Source organism: Taudactylus pleione, unplaced genomic scaffold, assembly GCF_031769625.1.
Source record: "Taudactylus pleione unplaced genomic scaffold, aTauple2 ptg000573l, whole genome shotgun sequence".
NCBI lineage: Eukaryota > Metazoa > Chordata > Amphibia > Anura > Myobatrachidae > Taudactylus > Taudactylus pleione.
Genome location: NW_028284975.1, coordinates 8602836 through 8621204, shown reverse-complemented (window position 1 = coordinate 8621204; position 18369 = coordinate 8602836).

Sequence of the window (18369 nt, the reverse complement as noted above, 5' to 3'; positions counted from 1 at the left end):
ACTAACACACATGAGAATATTTGGCCATTCACTTTAGTCCCTGCCCCAGTGGAGCTTACAGTCTACATTCCCTACCACATGCTCACACAACTTACAAAACATGAGAATATTTGGCCATTCACTTTAGTCCCTGCCCCAGTGGAGCTTACAGTCTACATTCCCTACCACATGCTCACACAACTAACAACACATGCAATGCAAGGCATGATAATTAGAAACACAGCAAAAGACGAGTCATAAGTACCAAAGAACTAGAGTCTGCCTATCTATCTATCTATCTATCTATCTATCTATCTATCTATCTATCTATCTATCTATCTATCTATCTATCTATCTATCTATCTAACAATCTATATATGGGTAATCTAAAGATGTGTTCACATACACCTAGCTTCCCTGTGCATTAAAAAGCCCTTCTAGTAGAGTTATACCGTGGCACGACACGACAGAACTGAGCATCTTTTCAGGCAGCTTTCACCTTAAAATGTGTCTTATTTGCAAAGCGATGCAAAATAGGATGTACAAGCAGCTTATTAAAATATGTAGCATGCCTATGTTCTGTGTGCGACTGGATATATCTACATGCAAAATGCTACGTCACAGTGTCAGTGGCTGTGACACTATAAAGTTGCATTTTGCATGCAGATACAGCCGCAGTCACCCACACAGAATAAAGCCATGCCAAACATCATTTTGATCAGGATAAGCTGCTTTTGCGACCTATACGCATCGCTTTGCAAATAAAGGCACATTTTAAGGGCAAAAGTCGCATGGAAAGATGCTCTAGGATACTGAGTCACATGGCGCTCACGCGTTATTTATAACACGTCTAATAGCGCAAGTGTCAGGATCCTGCCTGGGATCGGCTGTTATTTACCGTAGCGCCGGCTTCCCCTCATTAGCGAGAGTAGTGAGACGTCAAGTGCAGCGGTAGGTGACTTGCTGAGTATTCTCCCAGGGGCCCAGGTGACTGTCACACAATCCTCCATATTGAAGTTCCTGCGGCGATGGTCATGGGCGCAGCCATCTTGGCTGAATCACCTGATGGATCCTTATCCAGTGGTAGCTGTGTCAGTTCTCAGCTGACTTGCTTATCCACTGGACAGCTGCATGGGGGTATAAACAGGACTCCAGGTGAACAGGAAATTGCCTGAGCAACTTTGTTATTCCCAGATGGTTGCTGTTTGCTTCGTCCAGGCTTCACATGCAATCTTCCAGAGACTCTTCCCAGTGGTATTTCCAGTATATGCTCTGTACATCTCCTATGTACTGAGTCCAAGTGATTATTTACAAAGTGCCATATCCTTGTGCAGCAGTGTGATAGTACATCCTTGCCCGTTTGCTATTTACCAGTGTCATATCCTCGAGCATCAGTGTGCTGACATCACGTCATCCAAACTGGTGCTATCACCAATCTCCTTCAGTGACTGCAGCATATCCTCACTTCCTTGCAGTACTAGCTGCACAACCTACTCCTCAGTGGATTCTCTCCCTCTGCTCTGCCTCAGCACCTCTTCAGGAAACATCTCTATTGTGCTTCTCTGTACTAGTGGTACAGAGATTATATTTCCAGTGGGCTAAAGCGGTGTGTCTTTCTCTATTTCCACTCGCATCAGATCCCTGATCTGGGGGCCGCGACCTGCTTGCCGGGTGCAGCTGAAACCCATATCCTGCTTGGAGGGGTCACTGGTGAACACCTCCCGGCAGGTAGGATTCCGCACCCTCGGTCAGGTCTCGACAACATCCGATGCTTGTGGACGAGAAGACTGAACATCCAGGCCCCTCGCTCCTGACTCCATCATTGACCTGGGACCACAACTTCCAGCCCCTCAGTAGGGGAGTCCAGGACGCTAAACGTGACAGCATGGAGGACAGATATATGTGGACACATCTGTATCTAATGAGCGTCTATCTATCAATGATCGAGCTACCTATCTATCTATGATCTATCTTGAAATATTAGACATTGGAGGCAAACCTTCTAATCAAAAGATTCACATTTTCCCAACATTAAGCCCAGGTGTTTGAAAAACCACCCCAAAGATTCTTGGTTGGGAAAGGTGAGTGTAATGCTGTTTGGGATTTTGACTAAAAAGCATGATTTATGGAGTAAAACAGGGAGAGTGAACAGCTGAGATATACTGCACCCTGAGATAAACAGAATTACGGTGTATCTGACACTACCAAATCACAGTGTTGCATAAGTAGAAGAGTCCATAGCAAATAGACATTTTTGTAAGTATCAATGTATAGCAGGAACATATCATCGTGCCTCTGCAGGACTAGAAACAGTCTAGCCTGAGAATTATCGGTAATTAATAATCATTAATAATCATTAATTACCTGTCATGGGTCTACTCTTCCGTTGGTTCATCTTTGATCATTGCCATGAGTAGAAATCTGGAATCAAGGAGACCTCGCAAAAGTCCAGCGATGTAGTTTGCTTAGATGTTGACCTCACATTTTGATTCATGGAAAAGGCCCACCTAGAAAACAAAGATTGAGAGGCGCGATAACATGTTCTTGCTATACACTATACATGCAAATATATCTAAGTTGGGCCTGTCCTTGATGGCAAGGTGAATTTGCACTATACCTAGCTACCTAACTAACTATCTATTTCTATACCTATCTATATATGGGCAATCTACAGATGTGTTCACATACACCCAGCCTCCCTGCGCGTTAAACAGAGCTTGTAGATGCGTTACACCGTGGCACGAATCGGTACAGCAGAGCATCTTTTTGTGAAAACGTTATCCCATAAACTGCATTTTATACGCAAAGTGATGCAAATAGGATGGACAAGCAACTTATGCTGAATAAAATGATATGCGGCAAGCCTACAGTATGTTCTGTGTGCGAATGTGGCTATATCTGTATGCAAAATGCTACGTTACAGTGTCAGCGGCTGTGACACTGTAAAGTTGCATATCGCATGCAGATACAGCTCAGTCGCACACAGATTATACAGTAGGCATGCCGTATATAATTTTATTCAGTATAAGCTGCATTTGCGTCCTATTCGCATCGCTTTGCAAATAAGACACATTTTAATGGAAAAAGTCATCTGGAAAGATGCTCTGTGCTACAGAGTCACAATGTACTCACCCATTATTTTTAACACATCTCAAAGCACATGGAGGATAGATGTATGTGGACGCATCTGTATCTAATTAATTATTATTTATTACCAGTTTTTTATATAGCGGACATAAATTCTGCAGCGCTTTACAGGGAATATTTGGACATTCACTTTAGTCCCTGCCCCAGTGGAGCTTACAGTCTACATTCCCTACCACATGCTCACACAACTAACAACACATGAGTATATTTGGCCATTCACTTTAGTCCCTGCCCCAGTGGAGCTTACAGTCTACATTCCCTACCACATGCTCACACAACTTACAACACATGAGAATATTTGGCCATTCACTTTAGTCCCTGTCCCAGTGAAGCTTACAGTCTACATTCCCTACCACATGCTCACACAACTAACACACATGAGAATATTTGGCCATTCACTTTAGTCCCTGCCCCAGTGGAGCTTACAGTCTACATTCCCTACCACATGCTCACACAACTTACAAAACATGAGAATATTTGGCCATTCACTTTAGTCCCTGCCCCAGTGGAGCTTACAGTCTACATTCCCTACCACATGCTCACACAACTAACAACACATGCAATGCAAGGCATGATAATTAGAAACACAGCAAAAGACGAGTCATAAGTACCAAAGAACTAGAGTCTGCCTATCTATCTATCTATCTATCTATCTATCTATCTATCTATATAACAATCTATATATGGGTAATCTAAAGATGTGTTCACATACACCTAGCTTCCCTGTGCATTAAAAAGCCCTTCTAGTAGAGTTATACCGTGGCACGACACGACAGAACTGAGCATCTTTTCAGGCAGCTTTCACCTTAAAATGTGTCTTATTTGCAAAGCGATGCAAAATAGGATGTACAAGCAGCTTATTAAAATATGTAGCATGCCTATGTTCTGTGTGCGACTGGATATATCTACATGCAAAATGCTACGTCACAGTGTCAGTGGCTGTGACACTATAAAGTTGCATTTTGCATGCAGATACAGCCGCAGTCACCCACACAGAATAAAGCCATGCCAAACATCATTTTGATCAGGATAAGCTGCTTTTGCGACCTATACGCATCGCTTTGCAAATAAAGGCACATTTTAAGGGCAAAAGTCGCATGGAAAGATGCTCTAGGATACTGAGTCACATGGCGCTCACGCGTTATTTATAACACGTCTAATAGCGCAAGTGTCAGGATCCTGCCTGGGATCGGCTGTTATTTACCGTAGCGCCGGCTTCCCCTCATTAGCGAGAGTAGTGAGACGTCAAGTGCAGCGGTAGGTGACTTGCTGAGTATTCTCCCAGGGGCCCAGGTGACTGTCACACAATCCTCCATATTGAAGTTCCTGCGGCGATGGTCATGGGCGCAGCCATCTTGGCTGAATCACCTGATGGATCCTTATCCAGTGGTAGCTGTGTCAGTTCTCAGCTGACTTGCTTATCCACTGGACAGCTGCATGGGGGTATAAACAGGACTCCAGGTGAACAGGAAATTGCCTGAGCAACTTTGTTATTCCCAGATGGTTGCTGTTTGCTTCGTCCAGGCTTCACATGCAATCTTCCAGAGACTCTTCCCAGTGGTATTTCCAGTATATGCTCTGTACATCTCCTATGTACTGAGTCCAAGTGATTATTTACAAAGTGCCATATCCTTGTGCAGCAGTGTGATAGTACATCCTTGCCCGTTTGCTATTTACCAGTGTCATATCCTCGAGCATCAGTGTGCTGACATCACATCATCCAAACTGGTGCTATCACCACTCTCCTTCAGTGACTGCAGCATATCCTCACTTCCTTGCAGTACTAGCTGCACAACCTACTCCTCAGTGGATTCTCTCCCTCTGCTCTGCCTCAGCACCTCTTCAGGAAACATCTCTATTGTGCTTCTCTGTACTAGTGGTACAGAGATTATATTTCCAGTGGGCTAAAGCGGTGTGTCTTTCTCTATTCCCACTCGCATCAGATCCCTGATCTGGGGGCCGCGACCTGCTTGCCGGGTGCAGCTGAAACCCATATCCTGCTTGGAGGGGTCACTGGTGAACACCTCCCGGCAGGTAGGACTCCGCACCCTCGGTCAGGTCTCGCCAACATCCGATGCTTGTGGACGAGAAGACTGAACATCCAGGCCCCTCGCTCCTGACTCCATCATTGACCTGGGACCACAACTTCCAGCCCCTCAGTAGGGGAGTCCAGGACGCTAAACGTGACAGCATGGAGGACAGATATATGTGGACACATCTGTATCTAACGAGCGTCTATCTATCAATGATCGAGCTACCTATCTATCTATGATCTATCTTGAAATATTAGACATTGGAGGCAAACCTTCTAATCAAAAGATTCACATTTTCCCAACATTAAGCCCAGGTGTTAGAAAAACCACCCCAAAGATTCTTGGTTGGGAAAGGTGAGTGTAATGCTGTTTGGGATTTTGACTAAAAAGCATGATTTATGGAGTAAAACAGGGAGAGTGAACAGCTGAGATATACTGCACCCTGAGATAAACAGAATTACGGTGTATCTGACACTACCAAATCACAGTGTTGCATAAGTAGAAGAGTCCATAGCAAATAGACATTTTTGTAAGTATCAATGTATAGCAGGAACATATCATCGTGCCTCTGCAGGACTAGAAACAGTCTAGCCTGAGAATTATCGGTAATTAATAATCATTAATAATCATTAATTACCTGTCATGGGTCTACTCTTCCGTTGGTTCATCTTTGATCATTGCCATGAGTAGAAATCTGGAATCAAGGAGACCTCGCAAAAGTCCAGCGATGTAGATTGCTTAGATGTTGACCTCACATTTTGATTCATGGAAAAGGCCCACCTAGAAAACAAAGATTGAGAGGCGCGATAACATGTTCTTGCTATACACTATACATACAAATATATCTAAGTTGGGCCTGTCCTTGATGGCAAGGTGAATTTGCACTATACCTAGCTACCTAACTAACTATCTATTTCTATACCTATCTATATATGGGCAATCTACAGATGTGTTCACATACACCCAGCCTCCCTGCGCGTTAAACAGCCCTTGTAGATGCGTTACACCGTGGCACGAATCGGTACAGCAGAGCATCTTTTTGTGAAAACGTTATCCCATAAACTGCATTTTATACGCAAAGTGATGCAAATAGGATGGACAAGCAGCTTATGCTGAATAAAATGATATGCGGCAAGCCTACAGTATGTTCTGTGTGCGACTGTGGCTATATCTGTATGCAAAATGCTACGTTACAGTGTCAGCGGCTGTGACACTGTAAAGTTGCATATCGCATGCAGATACAGCTCAGTCGCACACAGATTATACAGTAGGCATGCCGTATATCATTTTATTCAGTATAAGCTGCATTTGCGTCCTATTCGCATCGCTTTGCAAATAAGACACATTTTAATGGAAAAAGTCATCTGGAAAGATGCTCTGTGCTACAGAGTCACAATGTACTCACCCATTATTTTTAACACATCTCAAAGCACATGGAGGATAGATGTATGTGGACGCATCTGTATCTAATTAATTATTATTTATTACCAGTTTTTTATATAGCGCACATAAATTCTGCAGCGCTTTACAGGGAATATTTGGACATTCACTTTAGTCCCTGCCCCAGTGGAGCTTACAGTCTACATTCCCTACCACATGCTCACACAACTAACAACACATGAGTATATTTGGCCATTCACTTTAGTCCATGCCCCAGTGGAGCTTACAGTCTACATTCCCTACCACATGCTCACACAACTTACAACACATGAGAATATTTGGCCATTCACTTTAGTCCCTGCCCCAGTGAAGCTTACAGTCTACATTCCCTACCACATGCTCACACAACTTACAAAACATGAGAATATTTGGCCATTCACTTTAGTCCCTGCCCCAGTGGAGCTTACAGTCTACATTCCCTACCACATGCTCACACAACTAACAACATATGCAATGCAAGGCATGATAATTAGAAACACAGCAAAAGACGAGTCATAAGTACCAAAGAACTAGAGTCTGCCTATCTATCTATCTATCTATCTATCTATCTATCTATCTATCTATCTATATAACAATCTATATATGGGTAATCTAAAGATGTGTTCACATACACCTAGCTTCCCTGTGCATTAAAAAGCCCTTCTAGTAGAGTTATACCGTGGCACGACACGACAGAACTGAGCATCTTTTCAGGCAGCTTTCACCTTAAAATGTGTCTTATTTGCAAAGCGATGCAAAATAGGATGTACAAGCAGCTTATTAAAATATGTAGCATGCCTATGTTCTGTGTGCGACTGGATATATCTACATGCAAAATGCTACGTCACACTGTCAGTGGCTGTGACACTATAAAGTTGCATTTTGCATGCAGATACAGCCGCAGTCACCCACACAGAATAAAGCCATGCCAAACATCATTTTGATCAGGATAAGCTGCTTTTGCGACCTATACGCATCGCTTTGCAAATAAAGGCACATTTTAAGGGCAAAAGTCGCATGGAAAGATGCTCTAGGATACTGAGTCACATGGCGCTCACGCGTTATTTATAACACGTCTAATAGCGCAAGTGTCAGGATCCTGCCTGGGATCGGCTGTTATTTACCGTAGCGCCGGCTTCCCCTCATTAGCGAGAGTAGTGAGACGTCAAGTGCAGCGGTAGGTGACTTGCTGAGTATTCTCCCAGGGGCCCAGGTGACTGTCACACAATCCTCCATATTGAAGTTCCTGCGGCGATGGTCATGGGCGCAGCCATCTTGGCTGAATCACCTGATGGATCCTTATCCAGTGGTAGCTGTGTCAGTTCTCAGCTGACTTGCTTATCCAATGGACAGCTGCCTGGGGGTATAAACAGGACTCCAGGTGAACAGGAAATTGCCTGAGCAACTTTGTTATTCCCAGATGGTTGCTGTTTGCTTCGTCCAGGCTTCACATGCAATCTTCCAGAGACTCTTCCCAGTGGTATTTCCAGTATATGCTCTGTACATCTCCTATGTACTGAGTCCAAGTGATTATTTACAAAGTGCCATATCCTTGTGCAGCAGTGTGATAGTACATACTTGCCCGTTTGCTATTTACCAGTGTCATATCCTCGAGCATCAGTGTGCTGACATCACGTCATCCAAACTGGTGCTATCACCACTCTCCTTCAGTGACTGCAGCATATCCTCACTTCCTTGCAGTACTAGCTGCACAACCTACTCCTCAGTGGATTCTCTCCCTCTGCTCTGCCTCAGCACCTCTTCAGGAAACATCTCTATTGTGCTTCTCTGTACTAGTGGTACAGAGATTATATTTCCAGAGGGCTAAAGCGGTGTGTCTTTCTCTATTCCCACTCGCATCAGATCCCTGATCTGGGGGCCGCGACCTGCTTGCCGGGTGCAGCTGAAACCCATATCCTGCTTGGAGGGGTCACTGGTGAACACCTCCCGGCAGGTAGGACTCCGCACCCTCGGTCAGGTCTCGCCAACATCCGATGCTTGTGGACGAGAAGACTGAACATCCAGGCCCCTCGCTCCTGACTCCATCATTGACCTGGGACCACAACTTCCAGCCCCTCAGTAGGGGAGTCCAGGACGCTAAACGTGACAGCATGGAGGACAGATATATGTGGACACATCTGTATCTAACGAGCGTCTATCTATCAATGATCGAGCTACCTATCTATCTATGATCTATCTTGAAATATTAGACATTGGAGGCAAACCTTCTAATCAAAAGATTCACATTTTCCCAACATTAAGCCCAGGTGTTTGAAAAACCACCCCAAAGATTCTTGGTTGGGAAAGGTGAGTGTAATGCTGTTTGGGATTTTGACTAAAAAGCATGATTTATGGAGTAAAACAGGGAGAGTGAACAGCTGAGATATACTGCACCCTGAGATAAACAGAATTACGGTGTATCTGACACTACCAAATCACAGTGTTGCATAAGTAGAAGAGTCCATAGCAAATAGACATTTTTGTAAGTATCAATGTATAGCAGGAACATATCATCGTGCCTCTGCAGGACTAGAAACAGTCTAGCCTGAGAATTATCGGTAATTAATAATCATTAATAATCATTAATTACCTGTCATGGGTCTACTCTTCCGTTGGTTCATCTTTGATCATTGCCATGAGTAGAAATCTGGAATCAAGGAGACCTCGCAAAAGTCCAGCGATGTAGTTTGCTTAGATGTTGACCTCACATTTTGATTCATGGAAAAGGCCCACCTAGAAAACAAAGATTGAGAGGCGCGATAACATGTTCTTGCTATACACTATATATGCAAATATATCTAAGTTGGGCCTGTCCTTGATGGCAAGGTGAATTTGCACTATACCTAGCTACCTAACTAACTATCTATTTCTATACCTATCTATATATGGGCAATCTACAGATGTGTTCACATACACCCAGCCTCCCTGCGCGTTAAACAGCCCTTGTAGATGCGTTACACCGTGGCACGAATCGGTACAGCAGAGCATCTTTTTGTGAAAACGTTATCCCATAAACTGCATTTTATACGCAAAGTGATGCAAATAGGATGGACAAGCAGCTTATGCTGAATAAAATGATATGCGGCAAGCCTACAGTATGTTCTGTGTGCGAATGTGGCTATATCTGTATGCAAAATGCTACGTTACAGTGTCGGCGGCTGTGACACTGTAAAGTTGCATATCGCATGCAGATACAGCTCAGTCGCACACAGATTATACAGAAGGCATGCCGTATATCATTTTATTCAGTATAAGCTGCATTTGCGTCCTATTCGCATCGCTTTGCAAATAAGACACATTTTAATGGAAAAAGTCATCTGGAAAGATGCTCTGTGCTACAGAGTCACAATGTACTCACCCATTATTTTTAACACATCTCAAAGCACATGGAGGATAGATGTATGTGGACGCATCTGTATCTAATTAATTATTATTTATTACCAGTTTTTTATATAGCGCACATAAATTCTGCAGCGCTTTACAGGGAATATTTGGACATTCACTTTAGTCCCTGCCCCAGTGGAGCTTACAGTCTACATTCCCTACCACATGCTCACACAACTAACAACACATGAGTATATTTGGCCATTCACTTTAGTCCCTGCCCCAGTGGAGCTTACAGTCTACATTCCCTACCACATGCTCACACAACTTACAACACATGAGAATATTTGGCCATTCACTTTAGTCCCTGCCCCAGTGAAGCTTACAGTCTACATTCCCTACCACATGCTCACACAACTAACACACATGAGAATATTTGGCCATTCACTTTAGTCCCTGCCCCAGTGGAGCTTACAGTCTACATTCCCTACCACATGCTCACACAACTTACAAAACATGAGAATATTTGGCCATTCACTTTAGTCCCTGCCCCAGTGGAGCTTACAGTCTACATTCCCTACCACATGCTCACACAACTAACAACACATGCAATGCAAGGCATGATAATTAGAAACACAGCAAAAGACGAGTCATAAGTACCAAAAACTAGAGTCTGCCTATCTATCTATCTATCTATCTATCTATCTATCTATCTATCTATCTATCTATCTATATAACAATCTATATATGGGTAATCTAAAGATGTGTTCACATACACCTAGCTTCCCTGTGCATTAAAAAGCCCTTCTAGTAGAGTTATACTGTGGCACGACACGACAGAACTGAGCATCTTTTTGTGCAGCTTTCCCCTTAAAATGTGTCTTATTTGCAAAGCGATGCAAAATAGGATGTAGAAGCAGCTTATTAAAATGACATGTGGCATGCCTATGTTCTGTGTGCGACTGGATATATCTACATGCAAAATGCTACGTCACAGTGTCAGTGGCTGTGACACTATGAAGTTGCATTTAGCATGCAGATACAGCCGCAGTCACCCACACAGAATAAAGACATGCCAAACATCATTTTGATCTGGATAAGCTGCTTTTGCGACCTATTCGCATCGCTTTGCAAATAAAGGCACATTTTAAGGGCAAAAGTCGCATGGAAAGATGCTCTGTGACACTGAGTCACATGGCACTCACGCGTTATTTATAACACGTCTAATAGCGCATGTGTCAGGATCCTGCCTGGGATCGGCTGTTACTTACCGCAGCGCCGGCTTCCCCTCATTAGCGAGAGCAGTGAGATGTCAGGTGCAGCTGTAGGTGACTTGCTGAGTATTCTCCCCGGGGCCAAGGTGACTGTCACACAATCCTCCATATTGGAGTTCCTGCGGTGATGGTCATGGGCACAACCATCTTGGCTGAATCACCTGATGGATCCTTATCCAGTGGTAGCTGTGTCAGTTCTCAGCTGACTTGCTTATCCAATGGACAGCTGCCTGGGTGTATAAACAGGACTCCATGTGAACAGGAAATTGCCTGAGCAACTTCGTTATTCCCAGATGGTTGCTGTTTGCTTCGTTCAGGCTTCACATGCAATCTTCCAGAGACTCTTCCCAGTGGTATTTCCAGTATATGCTCTGTACATCTCCTATGTACTGAGTCCAAGTGATTATTTACAAAGTGCCATATCCTTGTGCAGCAGTGTGATAGTACATCCTTGCCCGTTTGCTATTTACCAGTGTCATATCCTCGAGCATCAGTGTGCTGACATCACATCATCCAAACTGGTGCTATCACCACTCTCCTTCAGTGACTGCAGCATATCCTCACTTCCTTGCAGTACTAGCTGCACAACCTACTCCTCAGTGGATTCTCTCCCTCTGCTCTGCCTCAGCACCTCTTCAGGAAACATCTCTATTGTGCTTCTCTGTACTAGTGGTACAGAGATTATATTTCCAGTGGGCTAAAGCGGTGTGTCTTTCTCTATTCCCACTCGCATCAGATCCCTGATCTGGGGGCCGCGACCTGCTTGCCGGGTGCAGCTGAAACCCATATCCTGCTTGGAGGGGTCACTGGTGAACACCTCCCGGCAGGTAGGACTCCGCACCCTCGGTCAGGTCTCGCCAACATCCGATGCTTGTGGACGAGAAGACTGAACATCCAGGCCCCTCGCTCCTGACTCCATCATTGACCTGGGACCACAACTTCCAGCCCCTCAGTAGGGGAGTCCAGGACGCTAAACGTGACAGCATGGAGGACAGATATATGTGGACACATCTGTATCTAACGAGCGTCTATCTATCAATGATCGAGCTACCTATCTATCTATGATCTATCTTGAAATATTAGACATTGGAGGCAAACCTTCTAATCAAAAGATTCACATTTTCCCAACATTAAGCCCAGGTGTTAGAAAAACCACCCCAAAGATTCTTGGTTGGGAAAGGTGAGTGTAATGCTGTTTGGGATTTTGACTAAAAAGCATGATTTATGGAGTAAAACAGGGAGAGTGAACAGCTGAGATATACTGCACCCTGAGATAAACAGAATTACGGTGTATCTGACACTACCAAATCACAGTGTTGCATAAGTAGAAGAGTCCATAGCAAATAGACATTTTTGTAAGTATCAATGTATAGCAGGAACATATCATCGTGCCTCTGCAGGACTAGAAACAGTCTAGCCTGAGAATTATCGGTAATTAATAATCATTAATAATCATTAATTACCTGTCATGGGTCTACTCTTCCGTTGGTTCATCTTTGATCATTGCCATGAGTAGAAATCTGGAATCAAGGAGACCTCGCAAAAGTCCAGCGATGTAGATTGCTTAGATGTTGACCTCACATTTTGATTCATGGAAAAGGCCCACCTAGAAAACAAAGATTGAGAGGCGCGATAACATGTTCTTGCTATACACTATACATACAAATATATCTAAGTTGGGCCTGTCCTTGATGGCAAGGTGAATTTGCACTATACCTAGCTACCTAACTAACTATCTATTTCTATACCTATCTATATATGGGCAATCTACAGATGTGTTCACATACACCCAGCCTCCCTGCGCGTTAAACAGCCCTTGTAGATGCGTTACACCGTGGCACGAATCGGTACAGCAGAGCATCTTTTTGTGAAAACGTTATCCCATAAACTGCATTTTATACGCAAAGTGATGCAAATAGGATGGACAAGCAGCTTATGCTGAATAAAATGATATGCGGCAAGCCTACAGTATGTTCTGTGTGCGACTGTGGCTATATCTGTATGCAAAATGCTACGTTACAGTGTCAGCGGCTGTGACACTGTAAAGTTGCATATCGCATGCAGATACAGCTCAGTCGCACACAGATTATACAGTAGGCATGCCGTATATCATTTTATTCAGTATAAGCTGCATTTGCGTCCTATTCGCATCGCTTTGCAAATAAGACACATTTTAATGGAAAAAGTCATCTGGAAAGATGCTCTGTGCTACAGAGTCACAATGTACTCACCCATTATTTTTAACACATCTCAAAGCACATGGAGGATAGATGTATGTGGACGCATCTGTATCTAATTAATTATTATTTATTACCAGTTTTTTATATAGCGCACATAAATTCTGCAGCGCTTTACAGGGAATATTTGGACATTCACTTTAGTCCCTGCCCCAGTGGAGCTTACAGTCTACATTCCCTACCACATGCTCACACAACTAACAACACATGAGTATATTTGGCCATTCACTTTAGTCCATGCCCCAGTGGAGCTTACAGTCTACATTCCCTACCACATGCTCACACAACTTACAACACATGAGAATATTTGGCCATTCACTTTAGTCCCTGCCCCAGTGAAGCTTACAGTCTACATTCCCTACCACATGCTCACACAACTTACAAAACATGAGAATATTTGGCCATTCACTTTAGTCCCTGCCCCAGTGGAGCTTACAGTCTACATTCCCTACCACATGCTCACACAACTAACAACATATGCAATGCAAGGCATGATAATTAGAAACACAGCAAAAGACGAGTCATAAGTACCAAAGAACTAGAGTCTGCCTATCTATCTATCTATCTATCTATCTATCAATCTATCTATCTATCTATCTATATAACAATCTATATATGGGTAATCTAAAGATGTGTTCACATACACCTAGCTTCCCTGTGCATTAAAAAGCCCTTCTAGTAGAGTTATACCGTGGCACGACACGACAGAACTGAGCATCTTTTCAGGCAGCTTTCACCTTAAAATGTGTCTTATTTGCAAAGCGATGCAAAATAGGATGTACAAGCAGCTTATTAAAATATGTAGCATGCCTATGTTCTGTGTGCGACTGGATATATCTACATGCAAAATGCTACGTCACACTGTCAGTGGCTGTGACACTATAAAGTTGCATTTTGCATGCAGATACAGCCGCAGTCACCCACACAGAATAAAGCCATGCCAAACATCATTTTGATCAGGATAAGCTGCTTTTGCGACCTATACGCATCGCTTTGCAAATAAAGGCACATTTTAAGGGCAAAAGTCGCATGGAAAGATGCTCTAGGATACTGAGTCACATGGCGCTCACGCGTTATTTATAACACGTCTAATAGCGCAAGTGTCAGGATCCTGCCTGGGATCGGCTGTTATTTACCGTAGCGCCGGCTTCCCCTCATTAGCGAGAGTAGTGAGACGTCAAGTGCAGCGGTAGGTGACTTGCTGAGTATTCTCCCAGGGGCCCAGGTGACTGTCACACAATCCTCCATATTGAAGTTCCTGCGGCGATGGTCATGGGCGCAGCCATCTTGGCTGAATCACCTGATGGATCCTTATCCAGTGGTAGCTGTGTCAGTTCTCAGCTGACTTGCTTATCCAATGGACAGCTGCCTGGGGGTATAAACAGGACTCCAGGTGAACAGGAAATTGCCTGAGCAACTTTGTTATTCCCAGATGGTTGCTGTTTGCTTCGTCCAGGCTTCACATGCAATCTTCCAGAGACTCTTCCCAGTGGTATTTCCAGTATATGCTCTGTACATCTCCTATGTACTGAGTCCAAGTGATTATTTACAAAGTGCCATATCCTTGTGCAGCAGTGTGATAGTACATACTTGCCCGTTTGCTATTTACCAGTGTCATATCCTCGAGCATCAGTGTGCTGACATCACGTCATCCAAACTGGTGCTATCACCACTCTCCTTCAGTGACTGCAGCATATCCTCACTTCCTTGCAGTACTAGCTGCACAACCTACTCCTCAGTGGATTCTCTCCCTCTGCTCTGCCTCAGCACCTCTTCAGGAAACATCTCTATTGTGCTTCTCTGTACTAGTGGTACAGAGATTATATTTCCAGAGGGCTAAAGCGGTGTGTCTTTCTCTATTCCCACTCGCATCAGATCCCTGATCTGGGGGCCGCGACCTGCTTGCCGGGTGCAGCTGAAACCCATATCCTGCTTGGAGGGGTCACTGGTGAACACCTCCCGGCAGGTAGGACTCCGCACCCTCGGTCAGGTCTCGCCAACATCCGATGCTTGTGGACGAGAAGACTGAACATCCAGGCCCCTCGCTCCTGACTCCATCATTGACCTGGGACCACAACTTCCAGCCCCTCAGTAGGGGAGTCCAGGACGCTAAACGTGACAGCATGGAGGACAGATATATGTGGACACATCTGTATCTAACGAGCGTCTATCTATCAATGATCGAGCTACCTATCTATCTATGATCTATCTTGAAATATTAGACATTGGAGGCAAACCTTCTAATCAAAAGATTCACATTTTCCCAACATTAAGCCCAGGTGTTTGAAAAACCACCCCAAAGATTCTTGGTTGGGAAAGGTGAGTGTAATGCTGTTTGGGATTTTGACTAAAAAGCATGATTTATGGAGTAAAACAGGGAGAGTGAACAGCTGAGATATACTGCACCCTGAGATAAACAGAATTACGGTGTATCTGACACTACCAAATCACAGTGTTGCATAAGTAGAAGAGTCCATAGCAAATAGACATTTTTGTAAGTATCAATGTATAGCAGGAACATATCATCGTGCCTCTGCAGGACTAGAAACAGTCTAGCCTGAGAATTATCGGTAATTAATAATCATTAATAATCATTAATTACCTGTCATGGGTCTACTCTTCCGTTGGTTCATCTTTGATCATTGCCATGAGTAGAAATCTGGAATCAAGGAGACCTCGCAAAAGTCCAGCGATGTAGTTTGCTTAGATGTTGACCTCACATTTTGATTCATGGAAAAGGCCCACCTAGAAAACAAAGATTGAGAGGCGCGATAACATGTTCTTGCTATACACTATATATGCAAATATATCTAAGTTGGGCCTGTCCTTGATGGCAAGGTGAATTTGCACTATACCTAGCTACCTAACTAACTATCTATTTCTATACCTATCTATATATGGGCAATCTACAGATGTGTTCACATACACCCAGCCTCCCTGCGCGTTAAACAGCCCTTGTAGATGCGTTACACCGTGGCACGAATCGGTACAGCAGAGCATCTTTTTGTGAAAACGTTATCCCATAAACTGCATTTTATACGCAAAGTGATGCAAATAGGATGGACAAGCAGCTTATGCTGAATAAAATGATATGCGGCAAGCCTACAGTATGTTCTGTGTGCGAATGTGGCTATATCTGTATGCAAAATGCTACGTTACAGTGTCGGCGGCTGTGACACTGTAAAGTTGCATATCGCATGCAGATACAGCTCAGTCGCACACAGATTATACAGAAGGCATGCCGTATATCATTTTATTCAGTATAAGCTGCATTTGCGTCCTATTCGCATCGCTTTGCAAATAAGACACATTTTAATGGAAAAAGTCATCTGGAAAGATGCTCTGTGCTACAGAGTCACAATGTACTCACCCATTATTTTTAACACATCTCAAAGCACATGGAGGATAGATGTATGTGGACGCATCTGTATCTAATTAATTATTATTTATTACCAGTTTTTTATATAGCGCACATAAATTCTGCAGCGCTTTACAGGGAATATTTGGACATTCACTTTAGTCCCTGCCCCAGTGGAGCTTACAGTCTACATTCCCTACCACATGCTCACACAACTAACAACACATGAGTATATTTGGCCATTCACTTTAGTCCCTGCCCCAGTGGAGCTTACAGTCTACATTCCCTACCACATGCTCACACAACTTACAACACATGAGAATATTTGGCCATTCACTTTAGTCCCTGCCCCAGTGAAGCTTACAGTCTACATTCCCTACCACATGCTCACACAACTAACACACATGAGAATATTTGGCCATTCACTTTAGTCCCTGCCCCAGTGGAGCTTACAGTCTACATTCCCTACCACATGCTCACACAACTTACAAAACATGAGAATATTTGGCCATTCACTTTAGTCCCTGCCCCAGTGGAGCTTACAGTCTACATTCCCTACCACATGCTCACACAACTAACAACACATGCAATGCAAGGCATGATAATTAGAAACACAGCAAAAGACGAGTCATAAGTACCAAAAACTAGAGTCTGCCTATCTATCTATCTATCTATCTATCTATCTATCTATCTATCTATCTATCTATCTATCTATATAACAATCTATATATGGGTAATCTAAAGATGTGTTCACATACACCTAGCTTCCCTGTGCATTAAAAAGCCCTTCTAGTAGAGTTATACTGTGGCACGACACGACAGAACTGAGCATCTTTTTGTGCAGCTTTCCCCTTAAAATGTGTCTTATTTGCAAAGCGATGCAAAATAGGATGTAGAAGCAGCTTATTAAAATGACATGTGGCATGCCTATGTTCTGTGTGCGACTGGATATATCTACATGCAAAATGCTACGTCACAGTGTCAGTGGCTGTGACACTATGAAGTTGCATTTAGCATGCAGATACAGCCGCAGTCACCCACACAGAATAAAGACATGCCAAACATCATTTTGATCTGGATAAGCTGCTTTTGCGACCTATTCGCATCGCTTTGCAAATAAAGGCACATTTTAAGGGCAAAAGTCGCATGGAAAGATGCTCTGTGACACTGAGTCACATGGCACTCACGCGTTATTTATAACACGTCTAATAGCGCATGTGTCAGGATCCTGCCTGGGATCGGCTGTTACTTACCGCAGCGCCGGCTTCCCCTCATTAGCGAGAGCAGTGAGATGTCAGGTGCAGCTGTAGGTGACTTGCTGAGTATTCTCCCCGGGGCCAAGGTGACTGTCACACAATCCTCCATATTGGAGTTCCTGCGGTGATGGTCATGGGCACAACCATCTTGGCTGAATCACCTGATGGATCCTTATCCAGTGGTAGCTGTGTCAGTTCTCAGCTGACTTGCTTATCCAATGGACAGCTGCCTGGGTGTATAAACAGGACTCCATGTGAACAGGAAATTGCCTGAGCAACTTCGTTATTCCCAGATGGTTGCTGTTTGCTTCGTTCAGGCTTCACATGCAATCTTCCAGAGAC